The following is a 20,571-nucleotide window of genomic DNA, read 5'->3' as shown; positions in this document are numbered from 1 at the left end:
ATTAAGCGCATAATAGCTAACGAGCAGCTTCAAGCTTCATTTAAAATGGCGAACCATAATACATAAATGACAATAGTTGTACAGTGCATATACCCAAGTAATGACTGGGTACGGAAAAGGTGAAATGACCCTTTTACCCACAATCACGTAAACAACATTTTGCCAGACACAACCAGTGACTGAGTGGATAGAAGATGTGTGGATGAAGGCAGGGTGTGCCATACACACAGCCCCTTTTGTGTGCCCTTCCTCAAACGTTCTTTTCACCTGACCACAGTGACTCCAGCATCTTGGTGCATTCTGGACCTAGTAGGGCAATGCCCAATGCTAAGGGATGGATGGCCCCTTCAATCATCAGTTCTATTCCCCATTTTTAATATTTCCCGTTTAAAGGTGCAAAACGACAATGGAGCATTTTCCTCTATGCATCTCATTAGAGACTCCCCATAGACTTTGAATGGCCACTGGGCCATATATGAACCTTATTTGGACTTCGATGTGACACCCCTTGAATGTAAGTTTGATCAACAATAATTAATTATAAATGATCAAGATTAGGCAATAGGGATCTGTGATGTGTCAAGGTTTAGCAAGGCACGTCTATAACTCTGGATAGAAACTCTGGGGCTACAGGCAAAAAGGCTAGCAAGCCCCGAGTCCTGACATTAGAGTAGCCCCAGATCTTTTCCAGACCTAGCAACACCCCCGCCTCGCAGCTAAGCCTGAGGGCCACGTTCCAGATCGACAAAGGGTGGTCAGTCATTAGAGGATAAAAGGCGGGGAAAGATCAGAGGATATTCACAACTTACCCTAGAGCCTGCATTCCAGATCCTGATCAAGAAGCAGGGGGGGAGTCGATGGACACATGTGGGACAGAAATAAAGGCAAAAGGGAGAGGGTCAAGGGGGATTGGATGATGTTTAACTACATTGTTGGTATCTGCGTAATTTGCAAAGTGACTGAGCGGAAGACTGTATTTCAAAGCATTCAGGCAAATGGTCAAATGACTTCCTGACCATTATGATTAATTTATTTTCACAGATCATTTGGCGAACATTGTAAAACTGTATAGACATTACAGCTTGAATGATAGAGCTTTTAGCGGTGCAGTTTAATCCAATTTTTGTCAATTGATTCTGCAATTTGAATATGAATGACCATCTAATGAAAGGGCGATCCTTAGCAATTCAGTCAGCCGGGCTATTTCACAGTACAATGGTACCCAGACGTGCATTGCTAAAGATTTACATAAAATGTGCGCAGCCTATTGGATGTGCTTCCATTGCTGAGAGCGGAGAGCTGGCCTTGCACCATTGTTTAATTTGACTAATAGCCTGAGTTATGCACCCTGGCCCACGTCACCCCACTTCCAGCCGGCTTCCTCTGCAACCCTTCACTAAGAGCCAGCCGTGTATGTAATTTACTCCATTGAAGAATGCATCACCTGGTCTGATTTCTTTTTTCTGTATGGCTTCCCATCTTACTGTTGTGTGCATTTATGCCTCTTTTTAATGTTTCTTTAGGTTGGCACATGGATGCCCTATTTGTCGGAAAACAAGAGTAAAGCTGGAGACCAAGTGTTGTCTCTGTCCAACCGAACCTGTTCATTTTGAACAAAAATTTAATTGCATGTCTTTTAGGGGCACCCTTCTCCGCTTTAAGTGGCCAAAACCTCGATTCTTTGACCCCTATTGATATTTTGCATTTGCAATCGTCAGTGGGGTGCTGAGAAGGGAGCAATTCTTTATTTCTGCACTATGTAAGCTGTACAGTAGTTCGTCTGCTTTGCCTGTTTGGTATGGAAACCAATATCTATATCCAGTGTCACCTGTGATGTACAGTTGTGGTCAGGAGAGCAATGCATTAGGCTAACTGGCTTTTGGCTCCTCGCCAGAAGTTCTAGGGCTCTGTTCATGGGACCTCGCTGGCATGCAGAGCTTTCTTGGGGCAAAGGAAGTGCCAATGACGAATGCAGCCAGCACCTTAACAAGGGCCTGGCAATTGTTGCACGGGATGCACACTTAAAATAATGGACGCGACACCAGAGTGGAAACTGGATTCGTCTTGCTTTATTAATATCCAACAACTAACCAACCAATGTCCCCTTTGACTACTCCCCTTCCCTTACTGCTTCCCACTTCCTTCCTTTGAAACTGTTGATGCCTTATAGGCACGGAGGCCCCCAACAGCAATCACTTGTTTGAAACGTTTATTTCACAATAGCACCTTTATGTGCAAAATAGCATTTTAGGTGAATCACAAAATAAAAATGTTATGACGTTTAGTTTATATCTCTGTCTTTTGGTTAGACACACACAAAAAAGGGATTTGCTTCTATGCAATACCAACCTTTTGCAACTAGTCCCCAAACAGTCCCACTTTGCCTTACAACGTCTGGTGAGTCTTGAGCTTGTTTTCTTTTTAGCCTGCTGCCCTTTGGGTGGGTCGGTCCTCTCGTTATCAGGCTTACGCTGTATTGGTGCTCTTGTTCTCTGTCCTTCTTTTCTTTCCTTCCAGTGTCAGGCTAAATGGTTTCCCCACACCCTTCTTTGGTTGTTTTCCCCTTTGGACTGCCCCGGGCAACCATTGCTAGGCATCTCTTTAGAAATGATCGTAGAATTTCTTGGGAAGGCTTAGGTAGAACTAAGGTGGCAGTTCTTCTCCCACCCCCCATGCTCTGTAAGATGGGCCTTGTCACCTTGCACTCCCAAAGTCCTGACATTTACCCAACTCTACGTCTCTCTACTCCTGTTCTGTTCCTAGCTCTCCTTGATGTTCTGAGACATGATCATTCCTCCCACAAAGGGTCTTACCCCGTCAGAATTTTCTCCTACCCCCTTACTTGGGCACAAGCAGCCTCCTCAAGCCTTCCTATGCTGGCAGTATACGTGATCCTCTTCTTCCCCAGGCACTGCCTCTCGTTCCTCATCCTCCGGCAAATCACCATTCTACTCCTTTTCTGCTCCTGCCACCGCCTCCTGCTGATCAACAACCTCCTACACCTTTCCTGTGATGTTCGCCCATCTACTTCTCTGTTCCTGCTACCTTCTCTTGATGTTCGCCCACCTTCTCCCCATCTTCCCTGGCCATTCTTACTGATGCTTCATCACAACCTGCTGATCCTTACCTGCCACCTCCTTCTCCCGCTCTAGTCTCAAGCTTCTCCTCCTACTCCTGACATCCGCTCCGTCCAATGTTGCCAAACCTGCGTCAACTACCTGCTGCAATGTTCTCCAAACAACCACATTGAATCTGGCTTATATAGCCATCTGTCCTCTCTCCTAGGATGGACCCCCTGTGGGGAGAAATTGCTGAAGGACTGGAATGGCTGAATTTAAGTTTCACCTGTCTTTCTAAATTGTTTCAGTAGGTGAACCAAGCCTTTAAATGGCTCAATCGCCATCTTAGTGCTCATGCTAGTCATTCATGGTTGTGGCTTGCAGGGAGCTGCGCGAGCTCTGGCATGATACTCCACTTAGGTCAGTACTCGAAAACGCAAGTAAGTGCAGGGTTAAGTGTCTGAAGTTCTCCTGCTTAATTATTTGTGTTTGCTCAGTTTGCAGGACGACCACTGCTGCTATTGTCCAAGGAGACTGCAGTAACGTGCAGTAGATTTCCAAAAACTCCTGATGCCTGTGCGAGCTGGCTGAGGACTTAGGTTGTGTAAGCATTTCCAAAATGGTGCAGCATTCTATATCAATTCTGGGTACCGAGGGCACGTGCCGGCTGGAAAGGGATAGATTTTTGGCTTTCTTGCTATAGAGTGCTTCTTTGAATGGCTTTAAAGGGCCATTGTTGTAGTCATGCAGCCACCTGAGTGGTCCTGCGAGACCCAATGTGCTGGGAAAAACCAGCATGCTGGAGCTGCTGAATGCCAAAGGAAGTTGGTGAGAGCCGAGAACCGGAATCCTCGCGGACCAAGTGGAAAGGTATGAGAGGGGGACTGAGAAGGCACTGGGAAACCCCAGACACTGTGTTTGGGAGGAAGTGTAGAATCACCAGGGGGACCAAACAGAGAGACCAATTGAGAATATAGTGGGTGAGAGAACACCCCAACAAGACTCGAAGATAGGCCTGGCAGGATGATGAGCCAGGCCTAGTTAAGAGGCACTATAGAGCTGGTGCTGGGAGAGGGGTCTGGAACCCTAACACTGAGAAACCAAGAGAGTTGTATATGCAAGATAATGCCTGGCAGGTTAGTGAACCAGGCTTAAATAATACACATTACAGAGCATAGAAAGTGATCCTTTGGCACAAGTCACAGGAAGTTCAGGGGAAGAGCAAGACATCTTTTGGCTCAAGTCACAAGAAGTCCAGGGGAAACTAAAGCGTTCTTTTGGCATAGATTATGAGAGGACCAGAGGAAGGAAGATATATAATTTGACATAAAGTTGAACAATAATAAGGCTGTTGAAAGAGGGCCTGAGAATTGCTGGGGGAAGGGAGACACCTTTCCAATCTTGTTTTGTAACTTAGAACTTGGACAAACCACCTGAGAAGGTCTGCAAAGAGATATCCCTCCTCCCCGTCTGTGGGGAACAACACAGAAGAGACTAGTGATGTCTAGGGGAAGAAGGATAAGCCCCCATCATTTATGAACTGCTGTGAAGGCATCATGAAGACACAGACAACATATTCAATGTTCAAACCAAAGACTTTTTTTAACTTAAATGTCAGGATGGCAGAAGGCCTAACTTGCCCTACGCTAATGTGGGATTTCCCTACTTAAAGAAACAAAGGATAGTCTGAGTCAATAGTTCAACTTAAGTCGGTCTGTGTCAAAAACCTATACTTGCCCTCACAACTAAAGCTAAACTATGTGTACGGTTGTCAGAAGCAAAAGAAATAGTGTTCCAAATAAAGTTCTGAGCTTCTTCCAGCTCTTGGCTTGTGTTTCAGCGCCTTTCCCCAAGTTCAAAGCCAGTTCCACACAAAAGAGCTTGGTGTCCTTCCCCAAGTTCAATACAGTTCCAATAGGCCTTTGGAGTTCGCTTCCCCAAGCTCAGCACAGTTTATTTAGTGTCTCAGGTTTGCCTTCCCCAAGTTCAACACAGTCAGTTCTCTCGACTTTCAGTGAGTCTTCAAAGCCACCTTTGCAAACCTTCAGGCTTGCAACGGTTCACATAGCTTGCTCTTGTCAACATTTGATATGTACAACAGCTTCAGTACTTTAACTTTCCTTGGTTCCCTCCAAGTCCGGTTATTCAGCCTAGGTGTAGTATTTGGACCACACGGTCCACCCACTACAGTGACGCAACCGAAAACCCTTGGCACTTTGTTATATTCACTTGTTTTCATTGGTCTTCCTTGCCAACACAGGGTCCTTCTTTGAACCTGTCACTTGTCCACTTGCAGTTCTTTTCAACCTTGCCGGCTTCTTACTTCTGCCTCAATGTGACTTCCCCCCCTATTCACTTCCTAGGGTGCTTTCCTTGTCACAACTTTGCTTTCACTCTTCACAAGAGTGCTTATCATTTGCTTTTCACATTCTTTCCTAAGCCTTTGTAATAAGGCTTTCATTCAATTTGTACTTTCACATGGTCCATTAGTGCTGTTTTTCTTGCTTTCTCTGTATTCAAAATTGCACTTTACTTTCGTTTTACTTGTACGATGCTTTCATGTACTTTGCATATCTTTTTCCCTTAGTTCGGTATTCAATAATGTATAAATCACTTTGCAACTTGTTCGATAATCACAAAACTTTCCTTCAGTCTCCCGACCCTCTTATCATGTGTTTTCATCTGATGGGTACCTCCTTGTGCCCAAGCCCAGCCCCTGGACGTCCCTCATGTATTTATTCCCTTTCCATCCCTCACCGGTCTCCTGCAGCTCCTCCAGGTGCCTTCGGCTTTCTCCTCTGCGTCTTCTCACTCCCTGTTCACTCGACGGGGGCTCCGACAAGCGGTGATCGTCGATTCCAAACCTTCCTGCTACTTTTGACGTCTTTCTGAAGTCTTAAGTGTTCCCCAACTCAAGCATGGGACACACAGCACTTGATTCTGTAGGGCTCCCAACCTCCTCACAGCCCGCTTGGTCTACGGCATCTTTCTGCTCTCCTGCAGCACTAGGCGACCTTTCCACTGGCGCTTCTCAAGTCTGCTCCGTACTGGACTGCTGCGTTTCCTTCTGGCAGCTCGCTCGTCCCAGGCAGCTCTCCCGTCCCTGGCAGGTCTCTTTTCCATTTGCTGGCCTCTCTTTATATACAACTGCAGTCTTTTAACTGGCTGCAGGTGAAAGTCCTTTGCATGACCCCAATTAGTGGGACATGGCTGATCATGGTTGTGGTGTTTCACAGTCCTCTTCTTCGTCTCAGTACCAGAGTGGTGCACACCAGTACAAGTGCGCATTACTTCTATTTGCCTCTTCCTTGTCTCAGTCCCAAAGGTGTGTGTGTGTGTGTGTCTTTGTGTAAAACGCAGGGAACGCAGGGCGCATTTTAACAAGGAAAAGGGGGATAGCATGTCTCATCTGAACATTCTCTTCCCTACTTCCCAAGGACATGCCACCCAGATGATCCTCCCTCGCATATCCAACCCCAGTGTCAGGATCCAAAAGTGATGTCCTTTCTCTTGCCACCTGAGAAGAGGATCCAAGGGGATTAGATGGGAGGATGACCTCAGGGTCCTCACGCTGCCTTAAACATCCCAAAGGAGGGAGTCATCCTGTTATAGGCATGGTGTAGAGAGGTTTCATTTGAAGTGTAAGGGACAGAAATAGATTTGGGACAGGGGATAGTGGACAATTTATTTTTGGATAGTGGAGTTTTGTTTTTTGACAGATATTCTGATGTTATCATTAGTTTTGGTTGAGGCAGGGAATCCCATCTTAGTTATAGGGACAGTCGGGGATTTTTCTCATTTTCTGTTCAATAAATGTTTGTGCCAACAGACATGCCACCTTTTGTGTCCTGTGTCTACTTCTGCACTCTTACAAGTCCTACAAGGATGGAGACCATCTGCTCTTCTTTTCATCATACTTTTGACGCACATTATAAAATACTGACTCATTTGCTACAACTACCTGGATGACACACAAATAATTATCATTAGCACCCTAGGAACGCGGGCTTGAACTGCTGCTGTAAGCCCGCATTCCAAGCTGCCTGATGGCTGGCTCGCCATGCTGCCATTCCCCCACCCCACTTTCAGCTCAGTTTTTTTTCTTTACTAACCCCCACGCACCTACTTACCTCATTTCAGCTGTGACAGCACTCGCCGCCGCAGGAACACCTTCCTCTCAGCGTCCCTCGGCCGCCATGGAAAGGGAAGAGGGCTCCATATGGAACCCCGCCCCCTTTCCATGGTGGCCAACTTGGAAAAGGTTTTTCTTGGCTACAGCAGGATGCCATGCACATCATGCGGTAAGAAGGAAAATCCTTTTTTTCTTTAGCACTCCGAGTTACCGATTTGGTAACCTGGGATGCTAATGGCCTTCATCCCGCATTCCAGGGGCTGGAACGGAGGATAATGGCCTGGAGCCTTAGTTATCTGCCCTTGCTTTGCTCGGGCCGATAACCTGGGCTGCCGGTGTGTTATTCCCCATTCCTGCCCCTGAAATGAGGGACGAACGCCACAATATGATCTGCAACAAGGACACTAACACGGCCCTCACCAACTGCCTTGCACAAGTAAGCAATTGGATAACAAATAAAGGCTAAAACTTGAACCTGGATAAGACAGAAATCATGATGGTTTTACACAATGCTGCACCAGTAGCTTGGCTTATGCTAATGGAAACCTGCCGAAAGCCTCAAAAGTGATCAAGAATCTACATTTGACTTTATTTCGGCATACTGCCATAAAAAGTCAATAATACAAGACACAATATACATATACAATCACTTGACCATCTAAAAATACATGTAAGTACACATATTGAGCCAGTATCTCACATATGGCCAGCTAAGCTGACAATTATAATGCTCTCCTCATAAACAGTGCCTCAAGACTATTAAAATCTACATACGGAGAACATAAAGACCGATCTAATTAAGGTGCGAATGCTTTCTAGACCTTCAAAAGTATGCAATTCCATTTTTTTACTTCAGCCAAGCAACCTGGGAATGCCATTCCAGTTCCTATCCAGTCCACTACAGTGTAATTTGTGCAACAGTGTGACTTTTGCTCGCAGTTGTTGTACATAATACCGGCATTGCTGTTGTGCAGTTGCGTGCATCTCTTCCCCTAGTGTCAAAAGTGGTCTTTGACTCAAGTATTAAGTCTTTTACTGCACCACATTGTGAATGGCGCCTGGGCATCTGTACAGTATGAAACTGATCCTCTTTCTATTGTCACATATCCTAAGCCTAACCATTAGCAAGGGCCTTTAAGTCTGCAAGTCTTAACCACTTAAGATGGCAGACAAACATATTGCCATTAGTGGAGATAATAGGAACAACTCCTTTTGTTCACAAATATTGGGAGTTTACATTATATAGAAAAAGCATATCCTATCATTAACTCATTCAAAGAGATTTTCCAATTTTGACCAGGAATAGTAATGCTACTATTCAATAAACATGAACATCGGCACCAATGCCACATTTATAAGGAGATAGGCAAGATCTATCACACTACATCTTTGTCATAATTTTAAAACCATTGATTTCTGAATTTTGAAACTAAAAAATACATCCTATTTTTGCAATACAATATGAAGTTCAAGGTATTTGATTTTTTGCCAAATGGCATTGCTATTGGGACCACTGCACAACGGTGGAGTTCCAAAGACCATTTGTATGTGAGAAAAAAAACAGTTGTGCCAAAAATGCAACCAGTTTTTTCTAAAAAATGTAAACTACAAACAAGATGGCCGCATGGAAATGACAGTTGGAGCCTGCAAGAAAAGCCGCTCTACCATTTGCAAGGTGAATGGTGGAAGACCCAGTAGGGTGGGTGAGTCTAGACTAGGAGGGAGGTATGCTTTTGAGATTCACATAGTTATGATAAGTTTGGCAGTATTGCTCATTATGGCAGTATTTGAAAACCAGCAACAGAATGACTGTCTGCCAGTTCATAGTACATGATTTAGGTCCTCCAGCGGATGTTATCTTTATCTCCAAGGTTTTTAGGTATTTCTAAATTATTCTCAAAAATATTTCTTTACTTTTTTATTAAGCACATTTGGTTAAAAATAAAACCTTTTGCATTATACATACAAGCAATTAATTCATCATAAAACAGTTAGCTAAAAGATAACAGCTTACACATCATCAAAAAAACGGGTAAAACAGATTATTAAACATTTCATAGTCAATAATTATTTATTACTGCACAGGAAGGTACAGAAAGGGAAGCACGTGCATTTCCGTTCTTCAAAGTACTCTTTTTTAGAATTTACTATAATGGGAGGGGAACATGTGGCAATCTGATTTTCGCTCCTACCACCTTACACATATAGTGAATACAAATGTCAGTATTTACCCTTTCAAAAAAATAAGTGTATTAATGTTTGGGACCACTTCTGTACTATGCCCATTTGTACCATCACATTGAGGGTGGAAATGAACATAAAAATGAAAAAAGCAATAACTTCAGAAGTGACCACTAGCGGCAGTGGTATTTGTAACACTGCTGCTGGTTTTCAAAAAATACCACCCATGGTAAGATTTGCAAAAATTCCACCGTCGTAGGTGGTATTCATATCTGATATCATTTCTGAGGCGAGAGTCTGAAGGAGATGGGCTAGTGGAGGGCCAGAGCTGGCTGCTCCAAATACGAGCAAGTACCGATGAGTAGAGCCCACATTCTGAGACCCCCAATTGTCTGCTTGGACGCTAACAGATGCTAATGAAGGATAACTGACCCATACTTATTAAGTGGTCCTTTGTCCTCATAGTCATGAACACTTAGTTAAAGGGACGTTATGGTTGCAAATAAAATCGAAAAACCCAAGAAATCTGCCAGGTAGTGTAAGGTATGCAACCATAACTCGCGCCACTGCCATGCACTGCTAACACTAACACCCAGGACATTATCTGTGAATTTCATAGGTTTTTATGAGTGAATATTGTTCATGATGTTACATCACTGTTTATAAGGCATTAATAATTCCTCTTTTAACATATATGAAAGAACTATAAACCTCCTTTAACAAACATATTTTTTGCAATGCATACTGATGTGTGTCGTTATCAGCTGCACATGCTGAGGATGTAAGTCATGGTTGAATTGCCTAAGGCCTGAGGCTCGACATAACCCTAACCCCACCAAACCAGCCCTGTTATCCACTGAACCTACCCTGCATCCTAGTTCAGTGTCCACTACACCCTCACAATGTGACCAATGGCCAGTGCTCATGGCTTGCAGCTATGACCAGTCGCCACAATCCACTGGGATTTGGCTTCGGCCATGCCACATTCCCCAATAAGCAAATCAGAGTAGACATTTGTCCTTGCCGAGGGCCAGGCCCACTGCTCAGGCACCAAAGTTATATCACTAGTTTTTGTACTTACATTCTGACACTTTGGAAAAAATAAAACACAAGGCAGATTTGCAGAAGCATGCTTTCAGGTCCTTGCTTACACTTCTAGCGCATGTTTGCTGCAATCACGTTCAGCACTTCGGGCTGTAGCTTTTAGCAGACATTATTTCTGAATCAAACGGATCTCGATTTCGGAAAACTTTACCACATAGCCAATCCCTGGTAGCCATGACCACTTTATCCCCATTGACAGTCCTTCCTGGTCATGGCCAGTGGCCAGATTGTCAGGGTCATGACCCGGACAATCTGGCCACTTTCCATGGCCAACAGCCTCAGTTACCAAAGGTATATTACTATTTGTTATACCTACAGTATGACACTTTTCAAAAAATGAAACGGGGACACATTTGTGAAACAATGCTTTCGGCTCCTTGCCAATGACCTTCCATGTGTTTGCTGCAAATCCGTCTATGTTTTATCACGTGGTTTGGGCTGTAGGCGTGAGCCAATATTGTGCTGCATTATTTCTATGAAGATTTCAAAATTCTGTTCCCTGCATACCCCTATAACTTACCCCCTCCTTGACAGAACTACACCAAACTTTGCATAATCATTCAGAGGTGGCCATATACTTTTTTTTTGCCTGTTTGTTGAGGATTCGTCAAACGGCACCAAAATTAAAACCGGCACAAAAAGTGCTCTTCTTATGAGCAGGGGCATCGCTAGAGGTGGGCCTGGGGGGGCGAGGGCACCCCTGTGCCCTCCCCCCTTGTGCCCCTCCTACCTAAGACAAGCAGTGACCATGTTCTCGCCCTACATTTGTCTATGCCCACCTACTTTTGTCTTTGGCCCCCTCTGTGCCCCTCCTAAATTTGATTCCTGGCAACGCCACTGCTTATGAGTTGAGCATCTTAACCATAACTACACAGCTGCTACTGCAGGCCATGTAATATATATTCCTTGCTTTTCAAGTAAAAGCAATTGTCATGTTGGGATGTGTAGTTCCACACTTATTATGAATGGAACCCGATTGCAAATTCCAGCATGTAAAGTGATGCTGGTTAAAATCCCAAACTTTACAAAGGTGGCTCTGATGCCATGGTTACAGTAGCCAGTTATATTAAACAAATATTTATTACATGATGTTTTAAGCCATTATGTACAGGGGCATTTTCAAAGTATTGTGAAGGTGCTGAAGAGTGACTAACTGACTCCCCTCTAATATCTCCTACCACCTTGCACACAAATCACCCACAGACGGCCACCACAGGCCTAGCAATGAGCAAATCCGCACTAATTGAGCCATGGCTAAACTCTACTCTTTAGTCCTCTCCCACACCAGCGGCTAACCAGACCCAAACCACTGTACTCTTTCAGATCTTTGGCTCTTTCCTATGGATAACATGCTCCCAAGTTTCTCCACCAAACCCATAGAAAGCAGATTCGCACCCACAAACTGGGTACTTGCAAACTGTACCCATCAACACCACAGGTTTAACATCTGCCTGTCCCACTAATGATCCCCACGCTCCTTTTTTTCTTATACAACAAAGCGCTGCAAGACCACCAATAGTTGTAGATGGGTGCTATAGAAGACCACTTTAATTGCATTACATTCCCTCTGTCAAAGAAATAAACTATATATCGTCATTATGAGGGGCAGTGCAGCACTAAGGTTTTACCTGATCACACTACAGTTAACTGGAATCTTGTTAGTACACCCCTGGAAAGGCTGTGCAGTATTTAATATTCTAGGCTTTCTGTCTTTTTCTCAGGACAGTCCATGCTACTAGCCCTAGCTATTTTTACTCCAAGATTCGGGTCTTCTGGGAGGGAGCGAATGGGACTTTTGTGACCCTGACAAGCCTGATCAACTGAGGCTTGTGGTGCCCAGATTCTGCAGGTCCTCAGGTCGTTTGTTTTCTGGGAATGATGTCTTGTGCAGGTCAGCTTCTTTTGATCTCTGAACTTTGGTGCTTAAGACTTAACTAAAAACCTGGCTTTGGGGTTCCCTATATAGGTAGGCATTATCTATAGTTTGTGTTCTAGTGTAATTGCTTGTCACTTTTTACTCTGTAATATTACATTACTTTCATTGTATGGAACTCTGTTGCATATTGATGGTTTCTTTTCGTCTTAGAGTATTTTTAATAGACAATCTATATATATGAAAGTGAAAATGTGTTTGTGGTGGGATTTGTGGCGAAGCTTTGTTCCTTATACAATTCCACGTCACTTCACCAATCTGCCAAAAAGTTTGCATAGTTGCCTGTTAGGACCCTCTGGACATTACTGGCTACATGACATTTGGACAGCCCACCCCGTACCCCCGGATTTCCGCAAAAAGTCAAAAAGTGTTTGTGGGTTGTAGTAAAGTGTTGTTCCTTATACAATTGCACACAGTTTCACCAATTAACACCACATTTTCCGTAGTGTCCCGTTAGGACCCTGCAGACATTACTGGCTACATGACCTTTAGACACCCCACTCCGTTCCCCAGATTTCAGCACAAGTCAACATTCGTTCGTGGGTTTGAGCCTCAGTGAAGCGTTGATCTTTGTACAATTCCACACTGTTTCACCAATATGCACCAAATGTTGCATAGTTGCCTGTTGGGACACTCCAGACATTACTGGCTACATGACATTTAGACACCCCACCCATTTCACTGGATATCAGCAAAAGTCAAATTGTGTTTGTGGTAAAGCATTCCTTATACAATCCCACAAAGTTTCAACAATCAACACCCAATTTTGCATAGTGACCCGTTCAGACTCTCTGGAAATTACTGGCATTTGGATACCACACCCCTTTCCATGGATTTCAGCACCTTCACACATGAGACGGTTGCCTGAAATCGGCGAAACATTCATGTGGTCATAGAAGGACAGGTCTGGACACGAGGAGCAAAACTAGAGCTCCAGGCCCTAGGATCAGATTCAGGATATGCTTCCGGGTACAGTTACTGAGCACAACTCAACTAATACCGTGGTGGATGCCAACGAAGCCGTAAAGTATCCAACAGAATTCCTCAATTTTCTGGACCCTCCGGGAATACCACCACGTAACCTTCTACAGAAAGGTGGGTCACCCATCATGCTGCTTCGCACTCTTGACCCACCTAGGCCGTGTAATGGCACAAGGCTACGTGTTAAAACATTGCTGCTTAACTTAATTGGAGCAACAGTGTTCACGGGGAAGGGAAAAAGAAAATGTTGTTTATAAGCAAGCCATACAATGAACATGTACTTTAGTGATATTGAAGTTTAGGTCCATAGTTGTTGCCACGGTCGGCATCATGTCACCCATCATGCTGCTCAGGAACCTCCACGTTGTTCTCACGTACAGTTATATGTTTCAATACATTGTGTTGTGTAGTCTTTATGAGAAAACATTTTTAAAATGAGAAATAATCAAAAAAAATGTTTTTTTCACCTTTCTTACAGAGCCTTTTTCCGAAAAGCATAAAGATATTTTTAACAAATGGTACCTATGAGAAAATGAACGCCCGGTATATCAGCTAGCATAATCTAAACAGCATTTGCTGGCATGGGTAGGTAGGGCGCACTGTTCTTTCTCCGAGCCCAGCCTACGTATTAATGGAAAGCCAAGCCACCGGTGCTCTCAATCTGACAACATTCACAAACACTCTAGCAATTAGCATTCATGTTCAAATTATGCATGTTATAATCCTATTCAAACAAATCCAATGTGTCCGCCAAAAAAAGGTTTTGAAATTAGATGTTTGCAGCTGCCAATGTTAGTGACACTCGCAGCATATTCTTCTGGTATTATGGCTTCTCATGAATGCAGGAAAACACATTTACAAGATAGGGACTGCCGAGGTGTTCAGTGCATTGTGCAGCACACTACGAAGGTGTGTGTGTGTGTGTGTGTGTGTGTGTGTGTGTGTGTGTGTGTGTGTCCCTTTCCATTGCCCAGACCAAGTACATGCTGTTGGTTGGATTCCAGTTGGGCACATTATCTACCATGTTGTCCCTGTTACCAAAAAGTTATAAGTGGCAGGCGACCGAGAGAGCGTGCGTGCAGGACCAGGCGTGTGTGTGTGTTCTAGAGGTGTAGGTTCTAGATGTGTAGCACAACACTCTCGTGAATATACTTGTGGACCAATGAGCAGAGATCTTCAACATCAATCGCGAAACGTCACCAAAAATTGAATGATTTTAGAATAATGAAAATCTGTTAAAAGGATACTCATTATAGGTTGAAATAACTTTTTTTTTTTTTTTAAAGAGAAATGGCTTCCTAAAAAATAGAGTATTCTGGAGGTATTAGTAGGATGTATTCACATTCAACCCCAAAAAGGATTGATCTACACACTGAATATGCTCTACAGTGATCACCATTGTGAACTGATCAACAGGTGTAAAACACAACAGAAAATTGCTGAGCGACCATCACCTTGTGCTCGACAGGCTCACTTGGTGACATAGTACACCCCCTCGCCCCCCCGATCCATCAACAAAGCCCTGCCACGTTGCCCTTTTATTCCCCCTCATCTCTGCCTTCTGCATGTAGTGTTCCTCTTCAGAGGGATCACGCCCTAAAACCCCTGTTCCCCAACTGCATACGTGTTTCCATTTTTACATTTTGAACCCTCCTCCCTGTTCTACGCCACATCCACCAGCCCTTGCTCCACCTTATCTCCTGAATACCTCCCCGCTTGCATCGGCGTACATGGCAGAAGCATCTGTTATCTATCTGCAATTCATGGCGCATATGAGTGTGTGCAGCAGGCTGCATGAGTGCACTCAAGTGCGCGCAGCACCTGCTGGAGCATGGAGAGGTGGAAATAAAATGTAATTGGTTTGACAAAGTATTGGGCTCAATCTGCACTAACACCTGCTTATTTTAGTATGCTTCCAACTTTGCATCTTGCGTCAGTTCAGGCTAGAGGTATTATATAGGCGGTTGCTAGGTGCTGACATTATATGCCCAGGGTAATCACTTGATTTTCCAACTGTTGTGATCTTTTACATCAGTGCTCAGCAAATGCCTATCCCAAACCTAAACAAATTCCCAAACTGTTGCCAATGCTTCTTAATTTGATAATCTGGAGTACTCCTATTGCGGTGTCGGCCAGTTGGTAATCATGAGCTTTTTGGCACATCGAGCAGTGAAGTATGTGGACGCGTTTGTGACGATCAAGTTACAATGTCGAACAGTTGAGGGTCTCTAGTTACATCCAGTACCTATCGGACAAAGTACAAAAGAACTAGGACAGAAGAGTTATTCAAGACTTACAATGAAAAGGGTAATCCAGGACTCTTGACCTCTAACCTGAAAACCACTCAGACATTTATAATAGTGCAAACTACTTCATCTGCCGAGTAACCGAATTGTCTTGGCGCTGACACGCCGACTCGGCACCAGATTTAGCTATCCAGCTCTAGTGGCGCCCTGACTCAGGAGGACCACCCATCAGCTCTATCCAGAGATTTATCACTACTCCATTGGCCCTGAAAAAGACTTAGGTCGAAACGCACGTCGGCTGTGTGCACTTACCTATGTTGAACAAAACGGGCAATTTCTGTCCAACTTAATGTTTTGAAATTGTGCTGGTATTTGTTTTTTTTACAACAATAATAAAACATTAAATGACTAAGACAGCCAAGACTCCTCGGACCTGGTGATGAACCCAAATCTCTAGCAAATCAGCTATATTCATGGATCTTTGAATCCTCCCAGCGCCCGTAATTATCCATAGGTTTGCCTTCTCATCAATTCAATCAGCCTTGGGAACCCCGGAGTTGGTCCCCAGACAAACCGGGAGTAAGGCTGCGGGCCAACATACTCTTACCTCAAAAACAAGGTGCGCGGTGGACTGGGAGTCCCGACCCAGATAACTCCACATAGCTGTAATTTATACTTCATCCACAAGACTGCCAAAATCAAGCGGTTGAGCACTGCTTGCCTCCCTTCATTCACCAAATATAAGGTCAGACTTTAGCCGGGCATAGGAGACCTATCTTCACCGTCTCCTCTACTTGCACTCTCACAGTGTGTTCTTCACATCCAATGACATGGGACACTTTATTTACAAGCTGTTGGTCACATGTATAAATGATTGATCCATATCGCATGCCATTTGCAATTTTGCCATAGTGAATTTTCAACTATGTGTTTGTTTTCATTAATGGATATCATGTATTTTTATGCAAAGAAATAACTTAAATATGCTGCACAAAGAAAGAAGCATTAGCACACTAATAATAAAAAGCTAAATTAAAAAATTATTTTTATACAATTTTGAGTCATGTGTTTGGCATCAGCAAGCCTGTTGCTTTCTATAATGGTTGCCCATAATATATGTGCTCCATTAGGGTCTAAAAATCAGTGTACACTGAATTCCCCTCGTACACCTCTTAGATTCATAGAGGGTAGGACAACCCCCTTGTTATTGCCTCCCTTCATTCACCGGCTTTCACCCCGACTGCTACATTAAATGCATTTCACTGGCCAAGACATCCTTAAAATAGTCTCTTCCTGCACGCTTCTTCAACCAAGGGTCTCCTATATTGGCTATTATTATGGGAGGACTTCTTGTAGGTACTTAGACTGCCACAAGTATTATCACTCTTTTAACTAGACTTATCTTACCAACTAATACATGTGGTTTTATTCAATTCAGTTTATCCACATTCTCAGTTGGCTAAATAAATACAATTTTCAGTAAAATTCCAAAATCACCACAGATGGTTTGCGTTGTAATTCTTTGTTTTGGATACCCAACTGGGATGCATTGCTGCATGTTAATAAGGCGACTTTGTATACCTTGCGTACCGCAACCGACACAGAGTGTCCTTGCGTTGGCCAAACTGCATACTGTCTTTAGACAGATTACAATAGTACACACAATATAGGAATTAATGCCAGTTGGGTAGTCAAAAGTAAGGGATACAATATATGCAATTGCTGATGATTGCTGAATTCTATGGAATAGATTAGGACAGCAGAGAATGAGAATACAATAAGTATATAAAATTAAAAGTACACGGATAAACTAAAGATATGAAACCCCAAGTAATGATTGATGTGGCAAGGCCAGTAGCCTCACCTTGTCAGGAGGGAATGGGAAGCCCTCTCAGCCTGGGGTTGGAAGCCTACCTGTGAGGAATCCAGAGCCAGTCCTGCCCCAGAGGAGGGTTGTAGCATTTGAGAGGGCCCCAATTCCTGTCCCCAACTCATGTGCTAACTTATATATGGGCAGCAGGCCTTTCCATCACCCCTCGCATATGACTCGAAATGCTGGCCAGGTTTTGCCTTTTATCTGCAGAACCGCTGCAGACCCAGAAGGAGAGTTCTGGTGAGTGAGAAAAGATCAGTGCCCGATGCCAAGGTATCAATAGACCCTACCACAGAGAGATCATCAGTGGGCAAGATCCAAAGGAAAGGTGCACCAGGCCAGGAGGCATGGAATAGTAGTTGTATGAAGGAGGGAGTAGTAGTCTGGAGGAGAGAAAAGTAGCATAGAAAAGGGAGCAGAAGTGTGAATAGTGGAGCGGAGGAGGAAGAAGTAGAATCATGGAAAAAGTTGGAACATCAAAGGGTAGAGCCAAGACTTGAAAGGAGTGGGAGACATTAGAGGGAATGCAAAGGGGGATCCAAGGAGTAGACAGAGTGAATGTGAGCAGTCTTAGAAGGAGATAAGTGAGAGGAGAACATCAGGAAGAGAGAGAGAGCTGTACGTGGTTGTGATAGAATAGAAAAGAGACTGAATTGGGTAGAGTCTCGTATGACTAATCACAGGTATTCGCCCCATTCTACCCAAGGGGGGAGCCCCCCAATGAGGCTAGAGAGGTGAGCCTGCTCCAGAAAACACTCCCTTGGGGTTGAGGCAAGTGGGATCTCACTGGGAGATCCTCCCCTTTGGGGTCAAGGACTCCCGTTCTTGTGAGGAACTCCCTACACCAACGCATTTAATCGCATATTTGGGACTACTTGATAAGCACTAGACTGTGACATCCTTGTCTTTGACTGAAGGCAATGCAAGAATAAACACAATGGCATGAGGAAAGGGAGAATTCTATTCATAGCGAGGTGCATAGTTAACTGTGCCGAGGATAAAGAGGAGAGAGGTACCTGGCCCTGACATCATTAGGGTGGCAGGTGGGGGCACGCAACTACTTGTGGAGAGTGAGAGAGCGAGAGAGCATGAGGACAAGACACTTGAAAACTGGTGTTTGCAGATGCAGGAAGAGTCCCAGGTCAACCAAGAGAGAAGCCACTGATAGTGTGAGCATGAGCTGGACGTAGTGGGCAGAACACCCTAAGAACAACGCTGATACCGTCCGTTAAGGAAGTAAGGCTCACTTCCAACCAGCAGAACCATTGTAGAGCAGGAGTCTGACGCAGACCTCGAGAAGCTGAAGGTGAGAAGCCGGCAGAGAGAACAGTCCCAATCAAGAGCCAAGCCCAACCACTGGCACATACCTACTAAAGAGGTATCTGGGGGCCTGAGAAAAGTGGGAGGCCCGAGGTATATCGCTATCACTCTGAGAAAACGTGTACTAGCCACACGAATGAGAAAGAAGGGCCAAAGGTGTTTGATGGGAGTTGGAGGCAAATAACGAGTGACCCGACAGAACAAAGAGACTTGTTATATGAAGCCGTCCCCGTGCCCTATTTCAAAGGACGAGTTATCAAATACAGAAAAAAGTCAAGTAAGAATAGAAAATCCAAGAGAAGGGCTGAGTTCACACCAGTTTTGTATGTGAAGTAAGCAACAGATACCCAATCCAGAGGTGGAAAACCTAGAAGAGAGGCATTTGACAAATACGACTGGATGTAACCAGTCAGATCAGAGACATTATAAAACTGATTAATGAGAATAGAAGCTTAGAAAAGAAAAGGGAAGAGGAAAGCCCGGATCAAGTAATCCAGGAGGGAAGGCCTGGGAAGAAACTACCGATATTAAAATGAGCATTAATAAAGGTTATCTTGAAGGACATTCTAAAAAGGAGACCACAGAAAGCATGAGGAAGAAAGGTGTTCTTTAGTTGATCTCAGAGACTATCTGTTCTACCAAGAGGGCGTACAATTCAAGGAAATATTGAATGAACTGGAGGAGAAAACAGACACATCATTCACTTACTCCATTTATGTTAGTTAACATAGTGGCAGGGCCAGATAGGATAGATTGGATGAGTATATTTTTTCTTTTGGACTTCATGACCAACAACAAACAACTTTTAGTTTCTTTTGATAGGGAAGGTTAGGACTTCTACTTATAATTTTCATGAAAAGAAATTGAAATATGGCTTCTGAGTGTCTGACACTTTCTTCTGACCTGCCACAGTCTGTAAGGCACAATCCAATACCCCATTTAGATTACTAACCACTGGATAGTGTAAGGAAAATATAGGGAGTCCCTAGTGTGTTTAAACAGGGAAGGCTTTCTGCATTTAGGTCTTCGCCACTTGTACAAGAAAGAACTTGGGCAGTAGGATGGAACCTGTGGTATATACTAACCTGGGAAGTAGTGTGAAGAAGCCTACAGATCTCTCACTGAAACCCTGCCTAAAGTCTCTTCCCAGGTGGCTAGGGAAAGGCAGACAATTCCTGATTCTGTCCTTGAGGGCGATGTACTGCAGGAGGATCACCTGGGAGGAGACAGGGGCCAGGGTGGTGAAGAGATCCCGTGGGACACAGTATTTGTCCGATGACAAGGAAATCCTCTCTAGGTTTTCAAAACAGGTAATGGCTTATTGTCATTGTGGTCTCACTAACCCAAATATAGAATCTGGGGTTCCGGACATAGGTATTATAAAGTCGAAGAAAAGCCTTACCAATAGAAAGACCCTTTAAAGTTATTGAGGATACATACCTTCTTTATTCCCAAATGTATAGTGTAAAGGAATCTGGAAAATGTTGCCTTAAATGGATTGTCTTCCCCTGTACCAACACATTCTAAAGGTTTAATTTTAAGCATCCTTAAGGGAAGTAAATCTACCCTGAAAGTTAAGCAAACACCTAAAAGAACTAAATTTGCTGATGGGGACTACATATCCCATAATCCCACAAGTACTCGGACAAGGACTAGGACGAAGAAGCATGTTGTCAGCACAGTCAGGCAGTGAAGCCGAACAACCCACACCTGAAGGAACCTGAGAGGCATAAAGGTTCCAT

The 20,571-nt window shown here is 44.0% G+C and overlaps 1 protein-coding gene across 3 annotated transcripts in view; it reads left to right on the top strand.

Moving 5' to 3' along the window:
- Positions 1-20,571, top strand: part of PPFIA4 (PTPRF interacting protein alpha 4) — a 3,167,227-nt gene that overhangs the window by 1,607,135 nt on the left and 1,539,521 nt on the right. The gene's annotated exons all lie outside the window — the stretch shown is intronic.

The sequence above is a fragment of the Ambystoma mexicanum genome, chromosome 13 (assembly GCF_040938575.1).
Source record: "Ambystoma mexicanum isolate Mex_15411 chromosome 13, UKY_AmexF1_1, whole genome shotgun sequence".
Taxonomy (NCBI): domain Eukaryota; kingdom Metazoa; phylum Chordata; class Amphibia; order Caudata; family Ambystomatidae; genus Ambystoma; species Ambystoma mexicanum.
The sequence above is the reverse complement of the archived record's forward strand: the minus strand, read 5'-3'. Positions and strand labels throughout refer to the sequence as shown.